This window comes from Stegostoma tigrinum, chromosome 15 (assembly GCF_030684315.1).
Source record: "Stegostoma tigrinum isolate sSteTig4 chromosome 15, sSteTig4.hap1, whole genome shotgun sequence".
Taxonomy (NCBI): Eukaryota; Metazoa; Chordata; class Chondrichthyes; order Orectolobiformes; family Stegostomatidae; genus Stegostoma; species Stegostoma tigrinum.
In genome coordinates, this window is record NC_081368.1 from 27,599,176 (window position 1) to 27,611,379 (window position 12,204).

Genomic DNA, 12,204 nt, shown 5'->3' on the forward strand with positions numbered 1-12,204 from the left:
TGCCTGACGGCCTTGTGGTCAAAGGTGTTTCCTTTCAAAAATTTCTCCACGAAGGACAGGTGGTATGGAATGGTCCAACTACTTGGAGCGTTCCGCAGCAACGAGGCCAGGCCCATCCTTCGCAACACCGGGGACAGGTGGAACCTCAGGAAGTAGTGACACTTGGTGTTTGTGTACTGAGGATCGACACACAGCTTGATGCAGCCGCACACAAAGGTAGCCGTCAGGGCGAGGGTGGCGCTCCGTAACACCTTTCCCCCATTTTCCAGGTCTTTGTACATGGTGTCCCTGCGGACCCGGTCCATCCTCGACCCCCAAATGAAGTGGAAGATGGCCCGGGTGACCGCAGCGGCGCAGGTCCAGGGAATAGGCCAGGCCTGCGCCACATACAACAGTACCGAAAGCCCCTCGCAACTGACAACCACGTTCTTACCCGCGATGGAGAGGGACCGGAGCGTCCACCTGCCCTTACCCGCGATGGAGAGGGACCGGAGCGTCCACCTGCCCAGCTTCTGCTTCAATTTGGTGATACGCCACTCCCAAGTCTCAGTGCACGCCCCAGCTCCACCAAACCAAACACCCAGCACCTTCAGGTAGTCTGTCCTGATGATGAAGGGGATGAAGGAGCGGTCGTCCCAGTTCCCGAAGAACATAACCTCGCTCTTACCCCTATTGACTTTGGCACCTGAGGCCAGTTCAAACTGGCCGCAGATGTCCAACAGCCTACTCATCGACCGACGATCGGTGCAGAAGACGGCGACATTGTCCATGTACAGGGAGGTCTTGACCTGAAGGCCTTCACTGCCTGGGATAGTCACGCCCTTCAGGCTCACGTCCTTCCTGATGGATGCGGCGAAGGGCTCCACACAGCACACGAACAAGGGAGGAGAGAGCAAGCAGCCCTGCCTGACTCCAGATCTGACGGGAAAACTGTCCGATTCCCACCCGTTGATCGAGTCTGCGCTAACGATGTTGGTGTAGAGCAGCCGGATCCAATTGCGGATGCCCTCCCCGAACCCCAATTTGGAGAGGACGTCCCTCATGTAAGCAGGAGAGACCCTGTCGAAGGCCTTCTCCTGGTCCAGGCTGACGAGGCAGGTGTCCTTCCGCCTGTCATGTACATAGGCGATCGTATCCCTGGTGAGAGCGAGGCTCTCAGCGATCTTCCTGCCCGGCACAGCACAGGTTTGGTCAGGGTGAATCTCCGACTCCAGGACAGACCTGCCCCAGTTGGCTATGACCTTGGCCAGGATTTTGTAGTCCACGTTCAATAGTGAAATTTGGACGCCAATTCTTAATTTCTTCCCTCTCCCGCTTCCTCTGTAAATGAGGGTGATGATGCCCTTCCTCATGGGCTTGCACATTTCCCCTGCCCGGAGCACACTATCGTACACTTCCAGCAGGTCCAGGCCAACCAGGTCCCACAGAGCGGAATACAGCTCGACCGGTAAGCCATTGCTCCCGGGAGTCCTATTCCTCTCCAAGGACTTGAGCGCTCTGGTCAGCTCGTCCAGGGATATCGGCCGGTCCAGCCGCTCCCTCGTGCCGTCGTCTAAGACCTCCGTGATAGACGACAGGAACGACTCGGAGGCCGTGCTGTCCATGGGCATCGTGTCGTACTGTCCTGCATAGAAGGATCTGCTGATCCTCAAAATGTCGGGCCAAGACGACGTCACCGAGCCGTCGTCCTCCTTCAGCCGGCTAAGCACAGAGCTCTCTTTGTGCACCTTCTGAAAGAAGAAACGCGAGCACGTCTCGTCCTGCTCCACGGAGCAGACCCTGGACTGGAAGATTATCCTGGAGGCCTCCACAGCGAAGAGCAAGGCTTGCTGGCCCCTCACCTCACGGAGGTCCTCCGTGACATCGACCCCCATCAACTGCAGAAGGAGCAGGTTCTGCACCCTTTTCTGGAGTAGTGACAGCTTTCCCCGCCTCTCTCTCACCTTCCGAACACCCTTGAGGACAAAGAACCTCTTGATGTTCTCCTTCACCGTCTCCCACCAGTTGGCCGGAGACTCAAAGAGGGGTTTCATGGTTCTCCAACCGGCGTACTCCCTCTTAAGCTCCTCGACGTTCTCTGGGGTCAACAGAGTCGTGTTGAGCTTCCACGTCCCCTTGCTGGCCGGCTGGTCGTCCTGTAAGTGACAGTCGGCCAGCAGGAGGCAGTGGTCAGAGAAGAACACCGGCTCGACGCTGGTGGACCTGACCGAGAATGCCAGTGACACAAACAGAAAGTCTATCCTTGAGTGGAGAGACCCGTCTGGCTGCAACCAGGTGTACTTCCACTGCACTCCGTCTGCAGGGGTGCTGAAGATGTCGAGCAGCTTGGCGTCCTTCACCGTGCCCATCAGGACTCTGGACGTGACTTCCAGTTGACTCCCCCCACCCACTGTCCCCACGCTGGATCTTCCATCTGCATCGATGATGCAGTTGAAGTCTCCGCCTAGGATGACCGGCCTGGACGTAGCCAGCAGGGGTGGAAGCCACTGCAAGACGGCCAACCGCTCACTCCGCACCGCTGGGGCGTACACATTGATCAGCCTCAGGGGAGCGTTCCTGTAGGTGACGTCAGCCACTAGGAGGCGACCCCCAACCACCTCCTGAACTTGAGAGATAGTGAAGTTGCGCCCCCGCAGCAGAATAGCCAGGCCCGAGGAGCGACAGTCATTACCCCCCGACTAGAGCAAAGGCCCACAGGTCCAGGTGCCGGACCATTTCCCGTACCTGCTGAGGTGTGGTATCCCGCACTCCTGCAGAAACAGGAGGTCCGCCTTGATGGTGGTCAGGTAGGCCAACGTGGACACACATCTTGCGGTGGACTTGACGCTGAGCACATTAACGCTTGCAACTCGTACCCCCCATTGTGGGCAGTGACCGCAGTACCCTTCCCAAGCCCAAGGTCCAGACCCTCTATCTGTCCCTTCATGCCCATCGCTAGGGCTAACTGCTGGACACTCTCCGGGCTCAGGAAACCATCCCCCCCGTCGGGGGTATGGAGGCAGGAGAGTCCGGCTCTGGGTCAGGCTGGGGACGCGCTGTTTCCTCCTTCCCGCCTGGAAGTTCCGGGGGGCCCTCCAGGGTGACTGGGTGTCGGAGGGAGCCTCAGGATGCCTCCCGTCACCTGGATGCATGGTGCTGCTTTCCTTCTCCCTTGAGATCTTTAACTTCTGCTTTGGGCAGGCCCTCTCCGAATCCCCCTCGTCAGAGGAGCTCTTATAGCCCCCCTGTAGCTGCTTCTTCCCGCCAGATGGTTGCAGTTCCTGGGCCCACCGACACACCTTCCTCCTCGCTTTCCGGACCGTCGTCCACTCCCCTGGGTCGCCTGTCGCCGCCTCCATCGATTCCGGGTTGTCGGGGGGGGGAGCGGAGCCTGCAGGGGCGCGTTGCTGGCCTCGGGCCCATCCTGCGGGGCTGGGCCCTCCTGCACGGCCTGGCCCTCCTGCACATTAGTGGGGTCCTTGCAGGGCCCTGGTGCCTTCCTCTCCTCCGGGGGGGGCTGGCCCCGCATTGCCCCTGCTGGCGACCTGGGCGTAGGTGGCCCCCGCTGCGGGCATGCCCTATAGAGGTGGCCCGCTTCCCCGCAAAGGTTGCAGCTTTTCTCTTGGGGGCAATCCTTTGCAAGGTGTCCCTCCTCCCTGCAGTTCCTGCAGATGGTGGCTTTGCAGTCGGCCGCCATGTGACCTGACCTACCACAGGCATGGCAGACTTTAGGTTGCCCTGCGTAGGTCAGGTAGCCCTTGCTCCCGCCGATCGCGAAGCTGGACGGTGGATGTACAATGTTCCCGTCTGCGCCCATCCTCAGCATCCGTGCTCCTGCTTCTTACTGGTCCAGATGCCAAAGGGGTCCATGATGTCGGTTAGGTCCCCTTCCACCTTCACGTACCTTCCGAGGAAGGTCAGGACATCAACTGCTGGCACATGCGGGTTGTACATGTGTACAGCCACCATGCGGCTCCTCTGTACCGGCATCACAAACAGCGGGACAGCGGTCAATACAGAGAGGGGGCCCTCACCTCCTTTCTCCTTGAAAACCTCCAGGAAGCGCTCACAAATCTTGCCACTCCTGAAGGACACATCGTAAAAACCTCCTCCGGGGAAATCCTGCAAGCAGTAAATGTCCGCAGCAGCAAACCCACAACAGTCCAACAGGACCCTCTTCACGAAGAAGGTGCGGTCCACAGGTGCACCTTCATCCACCTTCTTCACGGAAACGCGGATGGTGTTCCGGACCCCCTGACCTGGGGCACGAGCACTTGCCGGGAAAACATCCGGGAACAAACCTTCAAGCTCAGTGAACCAGCTTACATCTGAAACAAAATAAAGACCCACTCTCTTGTGGACCGAGAGGAGGAGAGTGCTGTCTTGGAGGTGAAAGGAGGACGTCGGGTTGGCTGTGCACCCTTGCGACCAGTGGATCTTAATGCTGGCTTCGGCCTAACGCTGGTTCAGGGGAGCAGCCAACCTGCAACGATGGCTGCGGCAAGTGCTCGTGCCCCAGGTCAGGGGGTCCGGAACACCATCCGCGTTTCTGTGAAGAAGGTGGATGAAGGTGTACCTGTGGACCGCACCTTCTTCGTGAAGAGGGTCCTGTTGGACTGTTGCGGGTTCGCTGCTGCGGACATTTACTGCCTGCAGGATTTCCCTGGAGGAGGTTTTTACGATGTAACCTTCAGGAGTGCCAAGCTTTGCGAGCGCTTCCTGGAGATCTTCAAGGAGAAAGGAGGTGAGGGCCCCCTCTCTGTGTTGCACAGAGGAGCCGTATGGTAACTGTACACATGTACAACCCGCATGTGCCAGCAGTTGATATCCTGACCTTCCTTGGATGGTACGTGAAGGTGGAAGGGAACCTAACTAACATCATGGACCCCTTTGGCATCTGGTCCAGTAAGAGGCAGGTCAAGGTGACGCTGAGGATGGGCGCGGACGGGAACGTCGTACACCCACCGTCCAGCTTTGTGATCGGCGGGAGCAAGGGCTACCTGACCTATGCAGGGCAACCTAAAGTCTGCCATGCCTGTGGTAGGTCAGGTCACGTGGCGGCCGACTGCAAAGCCACCATCTGCAGGAACTGGAGGGAGGAGGGACAACTTGCAAAGGATTGCCCACAAGAGAAAAGCTGCAACCTTTGCGTGGAAGCGGGCCACCTCTATAGGGCATACCCGTGGTGGGGGACCACCTACACCCTGGTCGCTGGCAGGGGTAATGCGGGGCCAGGCCCGCCTGGAGGAGAGGAAGGCACTGGGCCCCTGCAAGGACCCCCCTAATGTGCAGGAGGGGCAGGCTGTGCAGGAGGGCCCAACCCCGCAGGACGGACCTGAGGCCAGCAACGCGCCCCTGCAGGCTCCACTCCACCGCCCCCTACAACCCGGAGTCGATGGAGGAGGCGACAGGTGACCCAGGGGAGTGGACGACGGTCCTGAAAGCAAGGAGGAAGGCGCGCCAGCAGGCCCCGGCACAGCAACCATCAGGCAGGAAGAGGCAGCTACAGGGTGGCTATAAGAGCTCTTCCGACCAGATTCGGAGGAGGCCCGCCCAAAGGAGAAGCTCAAGATCTCAAGGGAGAAGGAAAGCAGCAGCACGCTTCCAGGTGATGGGAGGTGTCCTGAGGCTCCGTCCGACACCCAGCCACGTGCCGCTGGGGCCTTGTAGGGCCCCCCCTGGAACCTTCAGGTGGGAAGCAGGAAACAGCGCGTCCCCAGCCTGACCCAGAGCCGGACTCTCCTGCCTCCGTACCCCTGACGGGGGGATGCCACACGGAAGGCAGCACGGACGGTTTCCTGAGCCCGGAGAGTGTCCAGCAGTTCGCCCGGGCAATGGGCATGAAGGGGCAGATGGAGGGGCTGGACCTTGGACTTGGGGAGGGTACTGCGGTCACTGCCCACAATGGGGGTACGAGTTGTGAGCGTTAATGTGCGCAGCGTCAAGTCCACCGCAAGATGTGTGTCCACGTTGGCCTACCTGACCACCGTCAGGGCGGACCTCCTGTTTCTGCAGGAGTGCGGGATACCACACCTCAGCAGGTACGGGAAATGGTCCAGCGCCTGGACCTGTGGGCCTTCGATCTGGTCAGGGGGTAACGACTGTCGTTCCTCGGGCCTGGTTAATCTGCTGCGGCAGTGCAATTTCACCATCTCTCAAGTTCAGGAGGTGGTGGGCAGGCGCTGCCTAGTGGCTGATGTCACCTACAGGAACGCTCCCCTGAGGCTGATCGACGTGTACGCCCCAGCGGTACGGAGTGAGCGGTTGGCCGTCCTGCAGCGGCTTCCCCTCTGCTGGCTACGTCCAGGCCGGTCATCCTAGGCGGAGACTTCAACTGCATCATCGATGCAGATGGAAGATCCGGCGTGGGGACAGCAGGTGGGGGGAGTCAACTGGACGTCACGGCCAGATTCCTGATAGGCACGGTGAAGGATGCCAAGCCTCTTGACGTCTTCAGCACCCCTGCAGACGGAGCGCAGCAGAGGTACACCTGGTCGTGGCCAGATGGGTCTATCCACTCAAGGATAGACTTCCTGTTTGTGTCATGGGCGTTCTCGGTCAGGTCCACCGGTTTTTCTCTGACCACTGCCTCCTGCTGGCCGACAGTCATTTACAGGACGAACAGCCAGCCGGCAAGGGGACGTGGAAGCTCAACACAACTCTGTTGACCCCAGAGAATGTCGTGGAGCTTAAGAGGGAATACGCCGGTTGGAGAATCATGAAATCCCTCTTTGAGCCTCCGTGCGACTGGTGGGAGACGGTGGAGGAGAACATCAAGAGGCTCTTTGTCCTCAAGGGTGTTCGAAAGGTGAGAGAGAGGCAGGGAAAGCTGTCGTGGCTCCAGAAAAAGATGCAGAACCTGCTCCTTCTGCAGTTGATGGGGGTTGATGTCACGGAGGATGCTGAAGGAGGACGATGACTCGGTGCCAGACTGTACGACACCAAGCCCACTGACAGCACGGCCTCCGAGTCGTTCCTGTCGTCTATCACGGAGGTCTTGGACGACGGCACCAGGGAGTGGCTGGACCGGCCGATATCCCTGAACGAGCTGACCAGAGCCCTCAAGTCCTTGGAGAGGAATAAGACTCCTGGGACCAATGGCTTACCGGTTGAGCTGCATTCCGCACTGTGGGACCTGGTCAGCCTGGACCTGCTGGAAGTGTACGATAGTGCGCTTCGGCAGGGGAAATGTGCAAGTCCATGAGGAAGGGCATTATCACCCTCATTTACAAGAGGAATGGGGAGAGGGTAGAAATTAAAAATTGGTGTCCCATTTCACTACTGAACGTGGACTACAAAATCCTGGCCAAGGTCATAGCCAACTGGGTCAGGTCTATCCTGGAGTCAGTGATTCACCCTGACCAAACCTGTGCTGTGCCGGACAGGAAGATTGCTGAGAGCCTCGCGCTCATCAGGGATACGATCGCCTACGTATAGGACAGGCGGGTGGACACCTGCCTCGTCAGCCTGGACCAGGAGAAGGCCTTTGACAGGCTCTCTAATGCTTATATGAGGGACGTCCTCTCCAAATTGGGGTTCGGGGTGGGCATCCGCAATTGGATCCGGCTGCTCTACACCAACACCGTTAGCGCAGTCTCGATCAACGGGTGGGAATCGGACAGTTTTCCCGTCAGATCCGGAGTCAGGCAGGGCTGCCCGCTCTCTCCTGCCTTGTTCGTGTGCTATATGGAGCCCTTCGCCGCATCCATCAGGGAGGACATGAGTCTGAAGGGCATGACTATCCCAGGCAGCGGAGGCCTTCAGGTCAAGACCTCCCTGTACGTGGACGACATTGCCGCCTTCTGCACCGATTGTCGGTCGGTGAGTTGTCCGTTGGACATCTGCGGCCAGTTTGAACTGGCCTCGGGTGCCAAAGTCAATAGAGGTAAGAGCGAGGCCATGTTCTTCGGGAACTGGGACGACCGCTCCTTCATCCCCTTCACCGTCAGGACAGACTACCTGAAGGTGCTGGGTGTTTGGTTCGGTGGAGCTGGGGCGTGCACTAAGACTTGGGAGGAGCGTATCACCAAACTGAAGCAGAAGCTGGGCAGGTGGACGCTCCGGTCCCTCTCCATCGCGGGTAAGAACCTGGTTGTCAGGTGCGAGTGGCTTTCGGTACTGTTGTATGTGGCGCAGGCCTGGCCTATTCCCTGGACCTGCGCCGCTGCGGTCACCCGGGCCATCTTCCACTTCATTTGGGGGTCGAGGATGGACCGGGTCCGTAGGGACACCATGTACAAAGACCTGGAAAATGGGGGAAAGGGCGTACCGAATGCCACCCTCGCACTGACGGCTACCTTTGTGTGCGGCTGCATCAAGCTGTGCGTAGATCCTCAGTACGCAAACACCAAGTGTCACTACTTCCTGAGGTTCCACCCGTCCCCGGTGTTGCGAAGGACGGGCCTGGCCTCGTTGCTGCGGAACGCTCCGAGTAGTTAGACCGTCCTGTACCACCTGTCCTTCGTGGAGAAATTTTTGAAAGGAAACACCTTTGACCACAAGGCCGTCAGGCAGTGGTCAGCATGTAGTATCCTCAGGGTCCTTCGGGACAAGGAGAGGGTGGATCCCATCGTGTGGTTCCCCACACAGACTGCCAAAGTCGTTTATGCATGCCCAGAATCTCTGTGCCACCACACGCTGCCCTCGAGGCGGCTGCGGGGGGTACGAGACTGTCGATCACCTCCTTCTGGAGCGTGCCTATACGCAGGAGGTCTGGAGGGGGATGCAGTGGTATTTATCGAGTTTCGTCCCGAGCAGCTCCATGACACAGGACTCCGTGCTCTTTGGGTTGTTTCCCGGGATGCACACCGAGACCAACATCAACTGCGCCTGGAGGACCATCAATGCAGTGAAAGGCGCTCTTTGGTCTGCCCGCAACTTGTTGGTCTGCCAGCTGAAAGAACTGCCCCCGACCAAGTGTTGCAGACTGGCGCACTCCAAGGACCAGGACTACGTGCTGAGGGAGGCGTAAAGCTTGGGGCAACTGCCGCCAAGGCGCGGTGGGGAAAGACCACCGTATGAAACCCCTCATCCAGAATAGGCAAAAAGGGCGCTATCTGGTAACTGGGTCCAGCTGGCACCTTCCCCAACTGGTCAGGGGGCCGACGGGGACTGTGTGGGGAGACGACAGCCGGGGTATTTTCTTTGTTTTGTTTTTTTTTCTTCTTTGTTTTGTTTTTGCCTTTAGTTAGTGTACGCACCCCTTGGGTAACCCGGACCGCGTTGCATGACTGGGTAGATGTATAAATGTTTTACTTTTTTGTACATTCTATGAATAAAGTATATTTTTTCAAATAAAAAAAAGTGATGAAACGTCTGAAAACTAACCTTCCAGCTCAGCAAGCAAACTCACATCCAGAGCTTTGCAGAACACGTCGGCTTGGTTCGCAATAAACAACTACACCTCCCAGTCACGAACCATTTTAACTCCCCTTCCCCTTCCCCTTCCTTAGACGACATGTCCATCATGGGCCTCCTGCAGTGCCACAATGATGCCACCTGAAGGTTGCAGGAACAGCAACTCATATTCCGCTTGGGAACCCTGCCGCCCAATGGCTATCAATGTGGGCTTCACAAGCTTTAAAATCTCCCCCTCCCCCACTGCATCCCAAATCCAGCCCAGCTCGTCCCCGCCTGCCTAACCTGTTCTTCCTCTCACCTATCCCCTCCTCCCACCTCAAGCCAGACCTCCATTTCGCACCTACTAATCTCATCCCACGTCCTTGACCTGTCCGTCCTCCCAGGACTGACCTATCCCCTCCCCACCTCCTCACCTATACTCTCCTCTCCACCAATCTTCTCCTCTATCCATCTTCGGCCCGCTTCCCCCTCTCTCCCTATTTATTTCAGTACCCTCTTCCCCATCCCCCTCTCTGATGAAGGGTCTGGGCCTGAAATGTCAGCTTTTGTGCTCCTGAGATGCTGCTTGGCCTGCTGTGTTCATCCAGCTTCTCACTTTGTTATCGGGGATAGTCGTTGTTATCTTTAGCTTTCATTTTTAAAATGTCTGCCTTTCTTAAATGTTGATTTAATTTTCCCAGACAGTGAAATTAAAAAATAAATAACATAACACTTGTTTTCATGACAGCATTGATGCTCCAATTCAGCAGATCCTATGGATATCTGAGCAGCTGACCACAACATTTGGCAAATGGATTATCCTTTGCAAACAACTGGGAGATATTAAGGCAGTAACTCAGCTGTCGCTCAGAAACAAACAAGAAAATGCTGGAGAAACTCAGCAGGACTAGCAGCTTCTATGGGGAGAGAGAAAGAGAGTTAATATTTCAAATTTAATATTACTCTTCGATTTGCCATTTTGTATAATACTGGAGGAGAAGAAAGCATAAAGACTGAAACTCAGTTTGTTTTAACTAGACACTTAAAATGCTTAGTTGTCCAATTTGAACTGAGGTGTGCAATGGAGTACATCTTAATTCAGTCATCACACAACACTGAAAATCCTATAACTGAACACTAGAAAATGATGATTATCCATGCCTTGTTGCATGGACATGTTTTATACGCTTCACTGTACCTCGGGCTTGTTGTTGTCTGAAAAAATAAGAAATGGATTAAACATGTGTACGGACCATTGTTTTTTCATGTGTGAATTTTGGGACTTTTGCTGCCACAGAACATTAATAAAAGCTAAAAATGTAATGATTATATTTATGTCTTCATAAACAACTGACCCTAATTTAGTACCAATAGGTCAAGCTTCCTCCATGTGTCTCAATAAAAAATTATAACTATAAGCGTGGCTGCAATCTGCAATTTGACTGATCCTGGTTTATTTGTATGTTTGATGAGGGTTTTCTCATCAAGGATTTTGAACTAGAATGTCCCAAACAGTAATTAACTGAATTTTAGCTGAGTCAAAATCCATTCATTTGCACAATTAAAACCAGGCCTAACATATTGGTCACGGACCTTGCTTGCTGGTGTTTCTTGAGGTTGACCTTTCCAAAGCTTGTGTGATCAGTGTGATGATACATCCAATTCCCAGACACTTGTTGTGCTTGTGCCAATGTGCATGTGTGTTTGGCAGCAGCCTAGTCCATTCTGCCATGAACTCCGTCCTCCACTTGGAATTGTCTGGAAATTTCCAGAGTTCTGTGCACTGACTATACCTCCATTTGATCTATTCAGACAATGCGTGGGTGTTCTGGTCTAAGGCGAAGTCCTGATATGTTCATGCCCTGGTCGTTCTGCTGGACTTTCACAGCAAGCATGGTGGGAGTTCTATATAAATCACCAGGAATTTCAGGCTACCATGTTTCAATTAATAAAGATGAAAACATGTAAGGGTGGAAGTTTCTTGTGCCAAAGGGTATAAGAGAAATGCCAGCCAGGTGAATTTAATTGAATGTGTGTCTAAAAGTTTGGTTGTTGCTGTTGCGACAGTTTTGAGGATGTGTTCTCTGATCGCAAAGGCTGATTTTCCCAAGTATGAATGTTGAGCTACTTAACTGCATGCATTAACATCTCATTAAAAGTGCAATAGTTTGGAGTTAAGTGGGCCTTCACTCAATTGTGAAAGCCATCTCTTTAGATAGCATCTGAATATAATAGGCATGTTCCTTGTGACCTTCACTTCTTCTGGCACTTTGGGCTATACTGTAACTATTGCTTTTTTCTTAAAACCATGTTTGCATTAAGTGGCAGTGTAATTTCTCCACATAGTGGAGGAGCCAGGCTGCATCCAAAAATCATATCAAAGTCAAATGGCTAAGTGGAGGGAAGCAATAAATGGCTGAAGGCCATGCGAAAGCTGAAACAGTAAAGGCAGTTCAGGTATTTTCCAGACAACCACTGATGTTACCCGATGGGTTTTTCCATTTCTACCAGCACATAGTAAAAGGTAATGGTTGTATATGTTAGTTTGCTGGCACCAATCTTCCTTTGTCTTTGCTTTGTCTTGGGCCTATCTAGTGGTCAGTGGTTATAGGGTAATCTACAGAAGTAACACTGCTTTTAGATAATGAGGATGGTTATTGTATGATAGTAATAAAGTGGAACTACACTTCATTAGGTAAAATTACTTGTTTCTTAAGAAGCTAGTGTAGATACATCTGCTCCCTCTGATAAAGAGAATAGAAGTCCACATCTCCACCATTGTGAGTGACATCAGCAGAATGTATGGAGCCATTGCAGCATGAATGTCATAGTGGGAGCAGGCTGGGGAACTCTTTATGGAGAAATGGGGCATGCTATTTCCAGAGG